This window comes from Centruroides vittatus, unplaced genomic scaffold, assembly GCF_030686945.1.
Source record: "Centruroides vittatus isolate TY-2023 unplaced genomic scaffold, ASM3068694v2 scaffold_450, whole genome shotgun sequence".
In the NCBI taxonomy this organism is placed as follows: Eukaryota; Metazoa; Arthropoda; class Arachnida; order Scorpiones; family Buthidae; genus Centruroides; species Centruroides vittatus.
Window position 1 is genome coordinate 3,446,389 of NW_027122709.1, and position 17,535 is coordinate 3,463,923.

At 31.3% G+C, this 17,535-nt stretch overlaps 1 protein-coding gene across 7 annotated transcripts in view; it reads right to left on the reverse strand.

The window, feature by feature from the left end:
* Positions 1 to 17,535, reverse strand: part of gw (trinucleotide repeat containing adaptor protein gawky) — a 241,126-nt gene that overhangs the window by 139,660 nt on the left and 83,931 nt on the right. The gene's annotated exons all lie outside the window — the stretch shown is intronic.

Here is a 17,535-nt window from a genome sequence, read left to right on the forward strand (position 1 = left end):
AGACTCGAGAAATGAAACATAAGTGACATACAAAAAGACAGTATTTGAAGCATGTATATGCATTTTCTTTCCAATAAAAAAAATCTCCTTAGACTCTGTTTTCCTCTCTAATTTCCAAACAACTAATCTCACATTTTCAACATAATTTTCATGTATAGTATTCAAAATATATGCAAGATTAGTTAATCATGTCTCCATTACAAAACCTATGTTGAACAGTGTTATTATAGGCCATTATTTTCAATGTTTATTTATTCTTTCAAAATTCTGTCATTTATTTTTAGTTCTTTCCCCATGTATTATGAATTATACAAATAATAAATGCTATAAACTCTAGTAAACAGTTTCTCAAAATAAAAGTTTTGTAAAATTTAAGTAAACAAAAATGAAACATTAAAATGCACTCATTAACTGAAAAATAGGGTTTCTCATTTCCCGGTCTATTGCTTGCCCTGGGATTCCGGGGTAAAACTGAACTGTTTCCTGGAATACAATTAATTATTTTTAAGATATACAAAATATCTTAGAACCAAATAATATAATTATTTTTCATTTTTTAAAATAATTATAATACATTCTGCAACCTCCAAAATCATATTAATAATGCTGTGTAAGATTACATAGAAAAGATTACTTTCCTTAAATTACTTTAATTTAAAGTAAGATTAAATTACATAGAAATATGTAGAAATTTTGACAAATATAAAAAAATTTATTAAAGTTTGTTGGAAACTGCATATAACAACAACAACAACAAAAAATGCTTTGAATTGAGTTGAAAATTTTAAAAAAATGAACTTAGATCAAACTTCTAACTTAAAAAGTAATTTTTGTTTTTAAATAAAACATATTATAAAAATTTATTAGAAAATTTTATAATAAGATTTTAAAAAGCAAAGATGGTCAATACTCCAATCACTCGATTTGGTTCTTATTTAACTAAGGAAAAGCCTGCTACCAAGAATGCCCTTTCCAATTCAATTCGTGTGGGTGGAATTGTCTTTAATGCATTTAAGAGAAGATAGATGATGTGTTTTTTCATCCACAGCCTGGAAGATTTCTAGTTTGTTTTCGAGATTGTAGTACTTCTTTTGCTCCCTAGTATTCTTGATTTGTCTACCTCGGCTGCTTTAATAGAAACATCAAGCTTATAGCCCAATAATTTGGCAGTTTGTTTGTCCTTAATAATCGGATTATGAAGAAAAACTTCATACTTGCATACTTAGTACTCGTTTGTATCCTTGCCCAATTTGCACAACCTGGCGTTACGCAGTTATTGAAGTTACTCGGCATGGTTAAAAATTAAGTCGGCACAAACACAAATATTCCAGATATTAGCGAGGTTGAGGCCGAAGTTTTAAACGCGAAAACGTGTACGTCAGACGTTCGGCGCCACTTTCCTGTAAGCCTAGAAGTTTGACAATGGTGTTTGGAAAGTCAGTGGAATCATGCTCGACATTCCAAATGCCATTGTCATACTTTTAGGCTTACGGGAAAGCGGTGCCGAACGTCCAAAGTACACGTTTTCGCGTTTAAAACTTCGGTCTCAACCTCGCTATTACAAGTTCTGACAAGTAAAGAATTTTCAGAGTCCTGTCACAAATAGGCTACATATTGATTATTGACCATTTGTGACATGCCATAACAAGGAAAAATTATTAAAAAAACTAATAAGTAGGTTTAAAATTAATAAATACAAATGTATTCTGACAGTTTATGAGTTAATTATACTTTCTACTTGCAAAGTTTACTCCAGCTTAACACAAAATACGAAAAAAGTGAATTTTTAAGAAATTTTCAGGATTTCCCGGGATGAGAAAAATTTCCAGAGTTAAAAAAGCAACCGGGATTCCGTTTGAGAAACCCTACTGTAAAGTTTTGTATTCAGATAGAATTGTCCAATTACTGTCAAACTTGGCATACAGCTGTCTCTCAGACAGGTATGTAAATGATTACAGTTGTGGGGCCACATCTTAAAATCACTATCTCAGTATCCAATAAAAAAAAACTAGCAAAGGTTTATTGTGTTAAGAATTTTCACAGTACCTGCTGTTTGAAGATGTTTAAATGCCCAGCATGTCTATATGACAGTCAATTATATCATGCACATCTGAGTTTAAGGCCTATTGAGCCTAGAAAGAAGCAGCCCTGACCATTTTACTGAATGCTCAGAATTTGGATTATTCTGACATATCATTGAGATAGTGTTGGGAGGAGTAAATACATGAGCACAAACATACAAAATGGGTAGGGTGTGGACACCACAACAAAGAAAGATAGTCATGACAAGCACAAACAGCTATAACACCATTTTTGTCCAACATCCAGAGACAGACTGAAGCATCACAAAGAAAAAACCCACCTATCTCATCCTGTATCATTTGTTGGAAGGTAACTGATCAAGAAGCAAATTTGCATACACACGAACTGCTACACATTCTGCCATTAGGTTAGCACCCCATTGTCACTGCTTTGTTTGCACTTCAATTCCATCTTTACTGTTGAGAAGTACACTGCCCACACTACTGACATACTGATTTCGGGAGTCTTGTATGACAGTCACATGCAAATAGCAGTACAAGAAACATGAACAGCACAGCAATACATTTAGGAAATCCTATGCTCTTATTTGTTGCTTTTCGTAGCAAAGCTACAAACAGCCATTTTCCAGCAAGATAATACTCAACCACACACAGTTAGGGTTTCCCAGAAATGTCTCCATCAAACATTTTGTTGGTTTGTCCAGTTTCCAAATCTGTTGCACATTGAGCATTTGTAAAACATAATGGAAAGCCAGCCGTGTGTGTGTGTGTGTGTGTTCTGGAGCAGCAGTTGCAACGTCTGCAGAAAAATCTGTTCAACATCATCATTGTCCAGGAAAGAGAAGCTTCTACAAGCTTGGAAGGTTTCTTTAAATTGTATTATTGTTCCACAGGAAATTGTCAATTTGCTATTACTCTCATCATTATGTTACTCAGTATATTGTAATCACTTATTACTCTCACTGAACTTATTACTCTCATCATTATGTTCACACTAAAAGTTTCATTTGATTCCAATGCTCCTCCATTAAGGAGGAAGCTGTGGAATGTGTAAAGATGAATTTTTACTTTATCAATGTTCTCGATCTCATAATGTGATTTGCAAAGGACAATCCATATTTTGCAAGTGAACTGAAAATAAATTCTCTTCATGTTATGGAATGAATTTGATTGCTGGTCTTTACTTTTTCAGTTAACCTGTGAATGCCATCACTTATTTAAAAAAAATGTTTTACCACAAATGATACCACAGCTTAAGAAATATCTCCTGGTCATCATTGCTTTTCAACAGAATGGTATACCATCATATTTTGTCATTGGTGTTCAAGCATATTTGGAAAAACAATTTCCAAACCAATAAATTGATTGTGGATCTAATTCATCTCATCCTCACTTCATAGTTGCTGAGAACAGACCTCACAACCTCTTGGCAATGGGTGCTTCCAGTCAACAAATACTTTGCTAAATTTGCTTGTGCTAACTTTCATCATGTTTCGCTGCTCAACTGGATGACCAACAAAGACCAAAAATTAACAACAGTAGCCTTTGGTAAACTGATGGATGATTCTGTCAAATAATAATTAATCAAGAAAATTCAGAATTTTAAATTTAAGACTCACAAAATTCAGTCTCACATTTTATACAACTGATGAAATTGTTCTACTAAACAACCTGTCCATGGAAACTACCAGATTCAAGAATGGTGTCAAATAGTGCCAAAATTTGGTCTGGAATAGTTTTTAAAATGACATCCTGAAATTAATCTGAACCATTTTTCTGAAAAATATTTAATATTTTAAATGTATTGAATATTCTATTTTTTTTAACCATATGTACAGTACAGTGACTTATTTTCAATTATTATCTAAACCAGGGGTCGGCAACCTTTCAGCAGTGTAGTGCTGAACATAAATTAGTCTTATTCTGAGTGTTGACATGATTCTACCATATTTATTATATATGTTATCAAAATTAGTGCAGTTATAATGGACTTCAAAAATGTATAATTTTGAAGTTAAGTTGTTAATTGAATTATGTTCTTACATGTGAAGTGCTTGCATAACACATTAATGGCGACACAGAACATAAACACATGTGCTGTAATAGGAATATACAAATAAGAGATTCATTTTTACTCTACCATGGCCTTCACTGAACTATGTCTTCTATTTAAATGTGTTATTAATAATTAAAATATAATTTTTACTTCATTTCTATTCAATCAGAGTGCCACTGAAAATCATCCCGTGTGCCATGTTTGGCACGTCTAGATCAGGAGTCAGCAACCTATGGCAAACTATACTAATTTAACTTTTCTGACTTTTACAGCCACAAGCTTTGTTTTCATCAGTCTTCTATGTAATAATGCTTTCTGTAGAGACAACTGCCATCTCAGTAAAGCACTCTCTCTCATGTTTGCTTAGAGAATTCTTTGAGCTTTAGGAGAGAAATTCTGTTCTACTAATGCAATGAATTATTTATTATCTGCCTGACAAAGATGGAAGTAGTTTTGTGGAAAGTGCTAGTATTTATAGCAATATTTGTACATAGTTTAATGCCTGTATGTTAATTTTCTGGTCTCTTGCTGATGCAATGAAAACAGTGTTAAACAAAATTCTTATAGCTATTACTAACTTGGGAAAAATGCCCATATATTCATTTAAGATAACAAGAGGCAACATCAATAGATTAAAACACATCTGCAATATATTGATCTCATCTGATAATTCAGAAGATTTGATATCTGTCTGGATTAGTACAGATTCCATCTATCAAAGCATTTCTGGAAAATTTGAGTTTTATTAGTATCAGAATAATTGTAGATGCTATGTAAAAACCCAAATATATGACAGTGAAATTGAAATATCTAAAAATGAGTTTAAATGATAAAACTATCTGGTACACAATAACAATACAGAACTCTGTACAAAAGAGCTTTTTTGATTCTTAAAATTGGTTTATCAAGGGCTTCATATGAATGGGTTTTCATATTTAAACTTCTATTTCCTGGGTAACTTTTTTAACATACAATATGCAGTCTGTCATACCATCATCATTGAACTTCTCTACTTTTTGGATTAATTTTTTTAAATCATTGATTACTTTCTCCAAATCAGCATTCTCAGACTGAAGATCTTTGCTTACCATACTCACAAAAATGGAACAGAATGTTACATGAAATGGCTACTCAGCATTTCAAAACAAAAAGAAACCCAGGATTTGCTTTCCAAGACTATCTCATAGCAGGAATCAACATCAAATGCCATGTTAATAATATTAATGCATTGTTGAAATTACTTACTAACAACTTGTATTTTACACTTCCCCCATATATTGGTTATCTTAACCATTAAAAAAATAATAATAATAAATAAGCAGGCTTATTACATTCAGCAAATTTTATCAACTCTATCCAATTTGCATTTTGGTCTATTTAGCCCTTATCAAATGATTTTTACTTCCCATAAAAGCAATATTACAAATAATTATGTTTATTTTTAAGAAGAGTTATATGTGCAGTTAATTATGTGTCATTTTTTGTATTGCTATTATAATATGTAAAAACCAATCAAAAAGGGCTAAATAGGTCAAAATGCATATTAGATAACTAGAGAGTTGATAAAATTTGCTGAAAATTTAATAAGCCTAATTTAATGGTTAAGATTACAAATATAAGGGAAATTATTAATATAGGCAAGAAACATAACAGTATCAGTCGTATTTTAAGCATTTGAAGCTTTCAATGCAGCATTCCTAGTGCATTTCAGACAATGGTTTGAGAGAAATTTTCCACATGTTTCGAAAGGATACACTGTTCTTTCCTGATCCTGGTGCAGCAAAGAAGTTGTAAATGCATTGAACTAATCAAAACATCTTAATGATTTGGCAAAATTCCTAATCCACCAGATTAAGACTGCAAATTACATGAAATGAAAAATGCATAGTTCTAGAATTCTGCATTACATCGAGAATAAGCACTGTTCATGTTTACTCCATTCTCATACAATTGATCTCTGCAGTTTTCAATATCTATACCTAATTTGTTTAGTTCACTTAGAAACAGTTCCAACAGATTTCACTTGCAACATCCAATTTTACAAAGTTAAGAAGTGTTCCTCAGTTTTTATGATCTGATATCAACAGTTTTCTGTTCAATTTTAATAAATGTCTTTTGTGAGGTCCAATATAACTAAAAAGAACTTTGCTTTTTAACTTTTCCATCCTCAAGTGCCAATAGTTCAGTACTTTCATTCTGAATATTTTTTCCCAACTAATGGTCCCAAATTTATGTTTGCATTTCCATGTGTTCTCAAATAACTGGGTGAAAATAGTATGGCATCTTTATAAATTCTAGAAAATTTCCTTCATCTTCTAGATTGCCAAGTAATTCCATATGATTACAAAAAGACAAATTACATTTTCCACAGAACTTTGGATAGAAATTACAAAAACAAAATAACCCTCAAGGTGTGATTTTTTTTAATGCAAGATATGTTTTATTCATTTGCACTACTTTTGTTTTCTGTGTGTTCTTTACATCATTTAACTTGTCAAAGTAACTCAAGATTCTGGCAAACAGTGAACTAAACACTAACACATTTTCCAGCACAGCCAATACATTCTCAGCATGTGCTTTTAGCAATAAGCTATACTCTGCTTCTTCAATATCAAAATCATCATTTGCCTCCATTTCATTTTCTCCTTTGATGTTAATGTATTTTCTGGCTAATTCTTCCTCCAAGGGAATCTTCGCTTGCCAACTCATCATCAGATTTGATAGTCTCTCAAATCAATTTTAAAAAGTTGATGCTTCCTTAGTTGTCCATCGTTCTTTTTCAGAATCTTCATGGTCCATATCTGGCTCATCTTCCACATCTCTTTCCCCCCCCAGGCACAAGCCACATTTCTTAGTTTATTAAGAATGCTCTATAATGGAGGCAAAAATACCTTGCCTCCTAGATGCACTAAATATTTTACCAGTCATCCTCAATAAGTCTTTTTTAAATGATGCCCTGGCTGCAACATAGATTTGTTTGCTGGAAGATATAGCAGCTTTATGATTTTCAGAGATCTACCTTCAGTACGGTGGACAGTACATCTGTCCAAAAGCAGGAGATATACATATAACATGCTACAAAATGAATATCTAATTTCACAAGTCATTCTCAAAAGATCTGTGTTGTGATCCAAGCTACAACATTTTCAGCATAATCACAAAGAAAGTGTTGTGGATACTTGGGCTTTGCTAATTTGCAAACAACCAGAGGTCAAAGCTTTTCATTCTCATCCATGTTGCATCACAATAAAATACTTATTTGTTTCCTGCTTAGCTTTCACCAGAATACTTTTCACTTTTTGCAGCTAATATTTGTCTTAGGAAACAAGCTATAAAACAATCCTGTTTCACCCATATTAAAGATATTCCTTGCTCCATATGAATCCAAAATGAATTTCTGACTTATCTTCCAATTGTCTTCATTCTTCATAAAAATGTTTAATGCTATAGATAACTCCTTGGTCTAACAGCTGGTAAACAGATGTCTCTGTGGTAGAGGAAGGAAACATCTTTACCACAGAGAGAGAAAGAAAAGTTTTCTAAATGTGGATGGCCTGTACAATTAACCAGAATCAAGCACTTTCCTACTCTTAACAGAAAACTTCCTGTTAAGCTTTCTTACCTAATATTCAAAAATTGGAGACACCATCATGGCTTTCTGTTACTTTCATAATCAACTAGCAGTGTCTTTACACCTTTGTGAGTGTCTACATTTACTGAAGTGAACTCACTCAGCAATATGTAAATTAAAAAAAACCAAACACCTTACATTGCTGAGAAAAAAAAATTCTATCTCAGATGGCGCAGGTTGAAGGCTCGGTAGTCAAATGGGGCGAAGCAGGCATTATTAAACCTGTACATTCACCGACTTTAGCATTTAGAGCCGAGAAAATTGAAATATTTAAGAGCAGATTGCATAATACCTGCATTAATGCCAGGGATGCTAAAGGGTTGCCTTCAGCCTGGAAGTATTTAATTAAAAGATTTGAGAGCTCTTAATTTAATGCCTTGATTTTGTTATCATTGCATATCTTGCATTTATTAGAATTTTATGTAATTTATTATTATGTAATGGCTTAATATTTATTTATTTAACCTATACATATTTTTATATTTCTTTGTTATTTATTATTATTTTTTTATGTTATTATATGTATATTTCATCCGTTATTTTATTTGTATTTCAAATTTTGTTCCATTTTGTTTGCATTCGAATATGTTTAGCCTGATGATGGCCAACAGATTTGGCTGAAAACATTTGTTATTTTTTCTCAGCAACATAAGGTGTTTGGTTTTTTCTGGTCTACATTTACAATCAAGAAATCATCGCAGTTTTCCATTCATATTCATTGTAGAAAGGATAGTCAAATATTCCATGCTTTTCTTACCACCACTACAGGATCCCTTTTAAAAGCCAATGTCTTCTCTGGAAACAATTTATAAAAAAGACCAGTTTCATTGCAGTTAAAAGCGAGGTTGAGGCCAAAGTTTTGAATGTGAAAACGTGTACGTCTCAATGCCGCTTTCCCGTAAGCCTAAAAGTTTGAAATGGCATTTGGAATGTCGAGCATGATTCCACTGACTTTCCAAACACCATTGTCAAACTTCTAGGCTTACAGGAGAGCAGTGCTGAACGTCCAATGTACACATTTTTGCATTTAAAACTTTGATTTCAACCTTGCTAAAGATATTCTCTTGTTCAACTTTCAACGACAAGCCAAAGGGGTTTTCGTTAAAATACTTAAGTACCAAGTCAAGGTTAGGTACCTTGATCCATACTATGAGAATGTCATCAATGTACCTGACATACAATGCTATGTCCTCTTGAAATTTAGGTAATATGGCATTCTCGTGTTTTCTGACCACTAATTCACAGAGATTAGAGAATCATTCAATGGTACATTTTTTAGTTAAAGATATTATTTCTAATGTAGAACTCATTTCTTTTTCAAGATGTTATCCTTCCAATGCACAAATGTATTTTCAGAAAAAAAAAAAGACATTTCACTACAAACAAATCAAAAAATGATCCCATAACATTGCTTGAATTGATTTAACCAGCCATGTTCGCATGGAAATCAATCACACCCAGTTTCTCAATGCAATCTTTAGCCTTTTGTCAAGTAACTGGAAGAACAGATATAGGAATTTCTAGCTCTGGCATGGATTTAAACCATATTAGAATAGTTTCTTCAACAAGACCAAAGTTGGACATCTATTGACTGTATTCATCACAACAGGTGGCAGCACCAGCACCAAAACATCCTGGACCCTTAGTACTTCCAGTTTTTTTCCCCCTTGCTTGCCCAAGTAAACATCATCTGTTCCAAACTTTTTTAACACATTCTGAAAATATTTCAGTTACTATGTAATTGAAATAAAATGACAAGAGTTTTTGCACTGCATATTGCCAGAAAACCAGGTTAAAATTAATTTTTTATACATGTACATCATTGCCACTGTAAAAAAAAAAAAAAAAAAAAAAAAAACACTGACTTCTGCAATCCCCATCTGTCTTTATATTTGCACATAATATTTATGTTCTTCATGAAGCTGAAAATTTTTGCAAACTTTTACATCTAAGAATGCAACCAAACAGAGATGCAGTTCATCTTCCTTTTTGATACTTCCACCACAAATCCTCATTTGATTGATCTCTAGTTTGAAATTACACTAACTAAATTTCCTGTTTTGTTAAACTTGAATTCATTGATGAGTTTGTTTTCAAGTACGTGTTAATGAAACATCCTTGAAACGCAGAACTTTACAAATAATTGATGGTTCAGGTGACTGTTCATTTGGTGCAAAGTCAAATTCTGATTCGCTAGCTGTTTCTGTTTCATCACTTTCAGACAGAGTGACTTCTATGATTGATGTTTTTTTACCAGTGGCCTGATTCATGAACGACAACATAAATCTATCTTTAGTAACAATCATAACTAATAAAGTTATAAAGACATTATGTATTTACAAAATATAACTAATTACCTTCAGAGATTCCAGAAAAAATTTCTGATCCAACAGCATTGGAGTTGGAGGATGTGATAACATGGTGGTTTTTTTTTTTTTTTGGTTTGTTTTTGGTGGGAATGGATTATTCTGCTTTGATTTGCATACCCAGCCATACATGTGCAGTGACCACTTACAATAACTCCATTCATTTGCACCACTGCCCAGGGATGTTAAAATGTCTTCTGTCCAGACTGTATTTTTCCTTTTATTATCCTTTTTGTTAAATAGGCCTAGTTTAATTTAGACCTAGAAGTGACCACCACCTTAAGCGGAAAGATCTTTACAACGATTGTTCCACCAAATTTCATCAGAATTTCTTTAGCTATGAAAAATTATCTTTTGTTTATGTATATTTTAAATTTACTAAACATTATAAATAAAGATTTCACACTCCAACTTGTTTTGCAATGGGTGCTAAAGTAGCAAATTTAATTCTTACCTTCAAATCCGACAACGAGTAAACAGTGATTTCTTTCACCTTTCCACTCACTAGGTAATTATAACTCTCAAGTGAAGTATAATTTTTCAGTTGTTGTTTTGTGTAAAAGCAGAGCTGGTGTACAAAGTAAGCAGAGAGATCCATTAACGTGATCTTGGGCAATGCTTTCACGTTATTGTGAAATAACATTTTTGCGAAATCGTCGTCCATTGGATCAGGCAATTCTTGCTTGTTGAACATTACTTTTTGCTTATACCTATGCCTGCTTAATTCATCTAAACCTTTATAATATTCACCAGACATTTTTCAGAACAGAAATGTTTGACTGATACACACAATGTTTTTCGCATAGACTATTAACCAACACTGGCAACACAACTTTGATGTTCTACCAGAAGTTGAAGAAGGTCCAATCACGTGACTTTGCCTCAGGCTTTGTTTACTTTTAGACACAGTCAATGTGTGTTTTCTCGTAGGTTCTGGCAATTAGTCTTAGAATTTTCTCCTCATTACTCAAAATGTCATTACTGTTGTATATGAGATGCTATATTCTTTCAGAGTATCAGATTGCCTATGATCATCTTTGAATTTTCTTACTTTTTACTTTAAGTGTTAATAATGTTACCAACTGTGAAGCAACTGTAAAATGTGGTGTACACAATAATGTTTGATATGAACTTGTGTAGTAATTGATAGCTTGACAATATTTATTTCCTGTTACGAATTATAATTATTAATCAATAAAATTCTACAACAACAAATTACTTAAAACACTTTTTTTCAATATTAAAACTTTTGTAATTTCATAACTCTTTTTTAAAGTTAGTTTTAGCATATAATTAATATCATTCATGATGTCCTAAATAATAATATAATGCACACTTACATAAGCATTATATTTTTATATAAATTTAATTTTGTTAATTATATTTAAATTTCTAATTATGTGCAGTAATTTTATGTTGGCTTAATAGAAATATATAACAATTTGTTAGAAAACTTAAGATTTTTTTTTCATTTTCTATTAATCTGTGTTAATTTTTTATAATTTTTAGCCAATTAAATTTAAAATCTTAGATTATAGTTATAAACCAGTAATGTAACAGCTTTAATCAGTTAGGAATCATCACTATTGATAATGGATTTGAAACTTGATATTTAAATTAAAAACAACTGAAATTTGTGGACAATTTTAAGTTTCGAGGTTTGTTAGCAGTGAACTGTTAAATTAATTAACTTTGTACTTATCAATAATTCCCAGTATTGGTAATATCAGGCACCAATAATGATATTAGCCAATATTCATTCTGCCAACTTTAAATATGGGATAATAGTTAATAATACTGTATCAACAGTCAATTATTCAATAATAATCAAACTACCAGTACAGAGTCAGATGTTGTACACAGATGAATAAAATGAAATTTGAGAACTAACAAAACAGTTCCCTCTGGGATATTTTCCAGATGAAGGGATTAAGATAACAGCAGTTTTTGTGGGGTGGGGTGGGGCAGTGAGGTGAACAGAGATAAACAAAAAGAGAGTGTATACAGGTGTTCACACAATAGGAGTGCAGCTTCTCAGAAAAACTTGCTTTTTCTTTTTAAAATATATCAAACAGCTAATGGAGTCGTCTATTGACCACATTAACTTAAATGAGGTTTTCTCAAGTAGAATAATACATTAGACCTACCAAGATATAGTAAAATGTCAAGTTATCAATATCTGATAACTTGATCTGATAACTTAATATAGAGATATTATATATAAAATTTTAATATAAACATATATATTTCTAATGAGATATAATTTTAATATCTTACATTTAATCACAATCAAAATATCAATTTTATATTTTACAACTGTCCAGTGTCAGAAATCATCTGTCTAAAAGAAGTTCAATGATTTTTCATTGATTAAATCACTGTTCACACAATTATTTTCTACTCATCATTTATGAAAATTGTTTTATATCAGTTATTAGAATGAAATATTATTTTTAAACTATTCATCGATATGTATTTTATAAAAGAATTTTGTATGAAGCAACTAAAGTCTAAATTACAATAGTACCTAGTGAACTAAATTATGATAACAGTAGAATAAAATCAATAAAAGAATTTAGCCTAAACATAGGCAGTTAGACTCATAAGAAATTTAACTAGTTTACTTTCAAATTACAGTAAAGTATCAAAATCTGGATTCAGCTAATAAAAAAAAATTATTATTATTATTTCTTCTTGATGTTCTTTCAACTTTGTGTTGTTAATGTTCTAATATACATTCAAAAATTTTTAATTTCAAAATTATAACTAGTGTAATTTTTATTTAAATATAGCGATTCTGTAATCTGTAAATAACATTTTAAATATTTGTAAACATTCCTATATTTCTTGTAAAATACTGGCTTGAACTTAGAACATCTAAATGTGAATTACTGTTTAGATGCAGTCAACAGCTTTAAAATGCTAATTTACAAAAAACAATTGACACAAGAAATTTATGACATCAATGTTTTTATTGTTTATCTCATACAAAACATACATTTCCCAGTGATATGCCTATATGATGGCTTTCTGTAATATGGCACTTTTACACAAATGTGCATTTATTCTAAAAGTTAAAAAACTTTTAAGAATATTGTAATTTATTCTATTTTATTTTGGTAAGAATAATTAATATATTAAAATATTGCTTCCACGGCAACAACGTAATGGTGTAAAGCAGTCAGATTATAGGCATTGGTGCATGCGCTATACAGAGCACCAACCTCACCCGGTTTAGCTGGTGGAAGCTACACACCAAAATATCGTATAATGCTTTCAACGATTCTATCCCTTAGCCACTGGCAGGGAGCTATCTGACAAAGTGAATTGTTTTAAGATTTAAAAAGTAAAAAGTATTCAATATTATTTTTATGTATGTTTCTTTGCAAAGTTATATTTAATTAAAATTTTCTTTTAATTATACTGTAATTATATTGACAGATTTTCAGACAAAATCCTTAGAATTTTTATCACTTTTAGATGTTAATAATTTTATTATGAAAAACAATTTTTTCAAGTGTGTTTTAATTCGTTAAATTAAGTAAATTTTATGGAAAATTTTTTGATTTATCTACATTACATAATGAATTGCAATATTTATATTCATGTCCGGACTATATTGACAAGTAACTCTTAGACACAAAAAGTATTATAATTAATGACAATCTGAACAAAGATGTACTAAAAGAATTGTATGATTTAATATCATTAATTTTTACAGTACCATCTACCAATGAGTCTGCTGAGTGCAGTTTTTCAACCACAAAGCAAATTCATATATTGGCCAGGAACACTTGGTCAGAGGAAAGATTGTCATTGTTAGCATTGCTTTCAATAGAAAAAGAGCTCTCAAATATGTTGATGGAATCAATGACCAGTGACTTTTATGATAAAGTAATTAACAACTTTGCGAGGGGGGGAAAAAAAATCGCTGAATAGAATTAGTTTATAAAAAATTAAAAAGACAAGTTTTTTTATTATTGTTTGTATCATATCAATTTGTATTATTTGTATTTTAGAACTAAAATATATAAATTGTTTATTTTTGTCATTTCCAGTATTTGTTTAAAATTTTTATGAAAATGTGAGATTCCGGACAGGTCCAAACCATCACGAAAGACGTGAAAAAAAAACAGGTTAATTTAAAAAAACTTTAATTATTTTAAAAAAACATAGGAAAAAGTCGTTTGTAATCAGACACTCATTGTTTATATCAAACTGCGAGGCAGAAACCATAAATCCCAGAAGGAAGTCATCCTATGATCGGTGGAAGATCAAATTCATCTTCGATTTTGACTTTTCTCGTGCTCCAGGTAAGTCTCATAATGTTTAGTAACTAGAGACAAACCACTCGGAAAGCATAATCGAGGGAGAATGACCAATCAAAACGGACGAAAGAAAGAATGGAGATTGATATAATCCCCAACAATCGAGGACACCTCGCACTTCGTTAGCGTTCCGAATAACCAAAACGCTGTGTGTCAATGTGCAAAAAAGACAATTTCTTGTCTATTGTTGCAACCTGTAACCTGTGCCACTTCAGACTTAGACCGTGTCCCTGACGCCAACAGACAAAGGTTCCCCATGCCTTACAGACTTGTCAATGCCAGTGTCCCGAGACCACCTTCAATTGACGATCAAAGAACGACATTGATGCCCAGGACGTCCAAACAGCTGATTGTCCTAAAGCAAACTATTTTGTACATAGTGTATGTTTATTTTATGTTAAAATAAACGGTTTTTGTCAGATACTTGTCGCCTTTGTCTTTTCCACCACCATGCACGTATAAATGGATCCTAGACCAGGGGTGGCGAACCTATGGCACGCGTGCCCAAAGTGGCACATAAGACAAATCATCTGGCACGTAATGTATCATATGATTTCTGTCCTTTTCAATCATCCTTTCTGTTTATCACCTGATCATCCTTTTTTCAATTAGATTTTTTACATTTATTTGAATTAAAGTGTATTCGTTTAATTTCTTTAAATATCATTATTCGAAGTGTAAGACTTTGGCACGCACTAACATCTTTAAAGCTAAGTATGTTTACAATATGGAACGCAGACTCAAAAAGGTTCACCATCCCTGCCCTAGACCATCACTGACACGCAATTAACTGATTGCCCCTGGAAGTCTGTTTCTTACAGAAACACACTTCCCTATCCCTATCATCAAATGTCATGGCATGCCACTGATCATGTCAGAATATAAATGTTTTGTGTAACAAAAGTAGACAGCCTAGTTAACATATTTATGTTGGCCTGGCTGTAACTGGAATTCTTAAAGCCTAATAATGAGAATAAAAATACATGTATATTTTGCATTATTGACTTATTTGTATTTATTTTATTTTGTTGTATATATCTTCTTCAGTAAATAATAAAAAAACAAAATGTGGGTGAAAGCACCGCTACCAGAATCAATCTGATTGTGTGCTGAATTATTAATTTAAGAAATATTTCAGGTAGGTATTTGAAATGATCTTCTGGATTCAACAAGACCGACAGTTGAAGATTTACATACTTTTTTTTCTTTTTTTGCACAGGAGAGCCAGAAGAATCAAAAGATTCAGAATAACCACTACTGGCTTTGTAACTTTCAGACAAACTTTCAAAAGTTTCTTGATTTGACAAAATATTGTTTAGCAATGCTTTCAACAAGCTTGTTCAATAATCATGCATTTTTCACTTGCTTTTAGATACCTGTAGTTACAGATACAAACTGAACAAATATGTAGAGTACAATGAAAGCTTTTTCCTAGAATATTCAAATTCAGATGTGCATAACTGCAACGACATACACACCAAATAGTGTCAACATGAAAATTATCTTATCTAGGCCATGCAAGGCACACTTGCTTTACACTTCCAAATCTTGTTTTTTAAAATGACTTCCATATTAAGTGTGACTGTTGTTTAATACAGTCAAACCCGTTTTTATGTGGTGGATAGGGACTGCATAAAAAAAACGCATTAAAAAAAATTGCACAAAACTTCACGAGTGGCTATAAAAAAATAGTTTTCGCAACACAATTTAAAAAATATTTTTTTTATGCGGTGGATAGGGACCGCATAAAAAAAAGTCTCACATAGAAAATAACTCAAAACCATACGAAATAGAATTTATTGACAACGGATGTCAGCACTTAACTGCATCGTCTCGTCTATCGTCTGTTTTACATATTTTTGTCCAGGTGGTGTTTTGTTGACTTAAAAAATAAATTATTTCATTTTTCGCATATTCATGCAATAATATTACTATAATAAGTTCATTTATGCTATAATAAGTTTATTTAGCTATAATAAGTCAATGTGAGACATGACAAATCGCACGAGACTAGTCGCCAACTATACAACTAAAATTTAAAAAAAACGCATAAAAATAATCGCACAAAAAAAGACCGCATAAAAACAGGTTTGACTGTAATTATAGAAATAATAGGTTAATGAATAAAAAGGCATGGCCTCAGACTGCAGAAATTTTTATCATTACAACAGTTGACATGTTAAATATTCTATATATTTGATTTCTTACTTTTAAAATAGTCGTTTTATTTCATTTTTAAAAGCTGGTTATATTTTTGAATCTTTCAATGATTTTGTAATGTTAAAGCTATTATAAAATAAATAAAACTGTTTAAAATATCTAGAAAAGTGATTTTAAGTATATGTAAATTATAATGATTAAATATAATATGTAAACTCAACAACAAATCTAAACAACTGAACTGTATGTATGCATTATCAGTAATGAAGATAATTCAACTACTACATTATTATAGTGATTATTAAATATGCATAAACCATATCATCATTATTATTATTATTAAATAAATTCACATATAAATAATTACCAACACATTATAAACATACTCATAAATAATCATTTAAACAAAGATTTTGCTAATTTAAATACTTTGATATAAATAATAATAATAAAATGCAAAGCCATAATTCTTGCAGGCAAAAACACTAAACCATTAAACCTATTCAACACAGGTCTGGATCTAATGCAGTACACACTTCACAAAAATTATAAAACAGTTTGGAATCACAGTAAGAACTGTAACAATCTCAGCAAGGATCAACATTGACAGAAGTGCATCAAACTGCTGGGTGACTCAGAGGTCTCTTTGAAGAGACAGGAAAGTTCATGACTACAATACATGACCAGATCATAAATACAAAAAATTACAGAAGGCACATCTTAAAATGATGACATTAGTAGGAAATCCCACATTGATGCAGGAGACTTCAAATCATATCATTGCAAGCTTCTAACAGAAACAAATTGCTTACATTGATCTAACCAAAAAGCAAATAATACATAAAATGTTTGTCCACAAACTTCTTATACACCCAGGAACCCTATTACGACAACACACCTCATACAGTCATAGAAAACAACAAACACAGACAAAATATACTATAACTGTGCC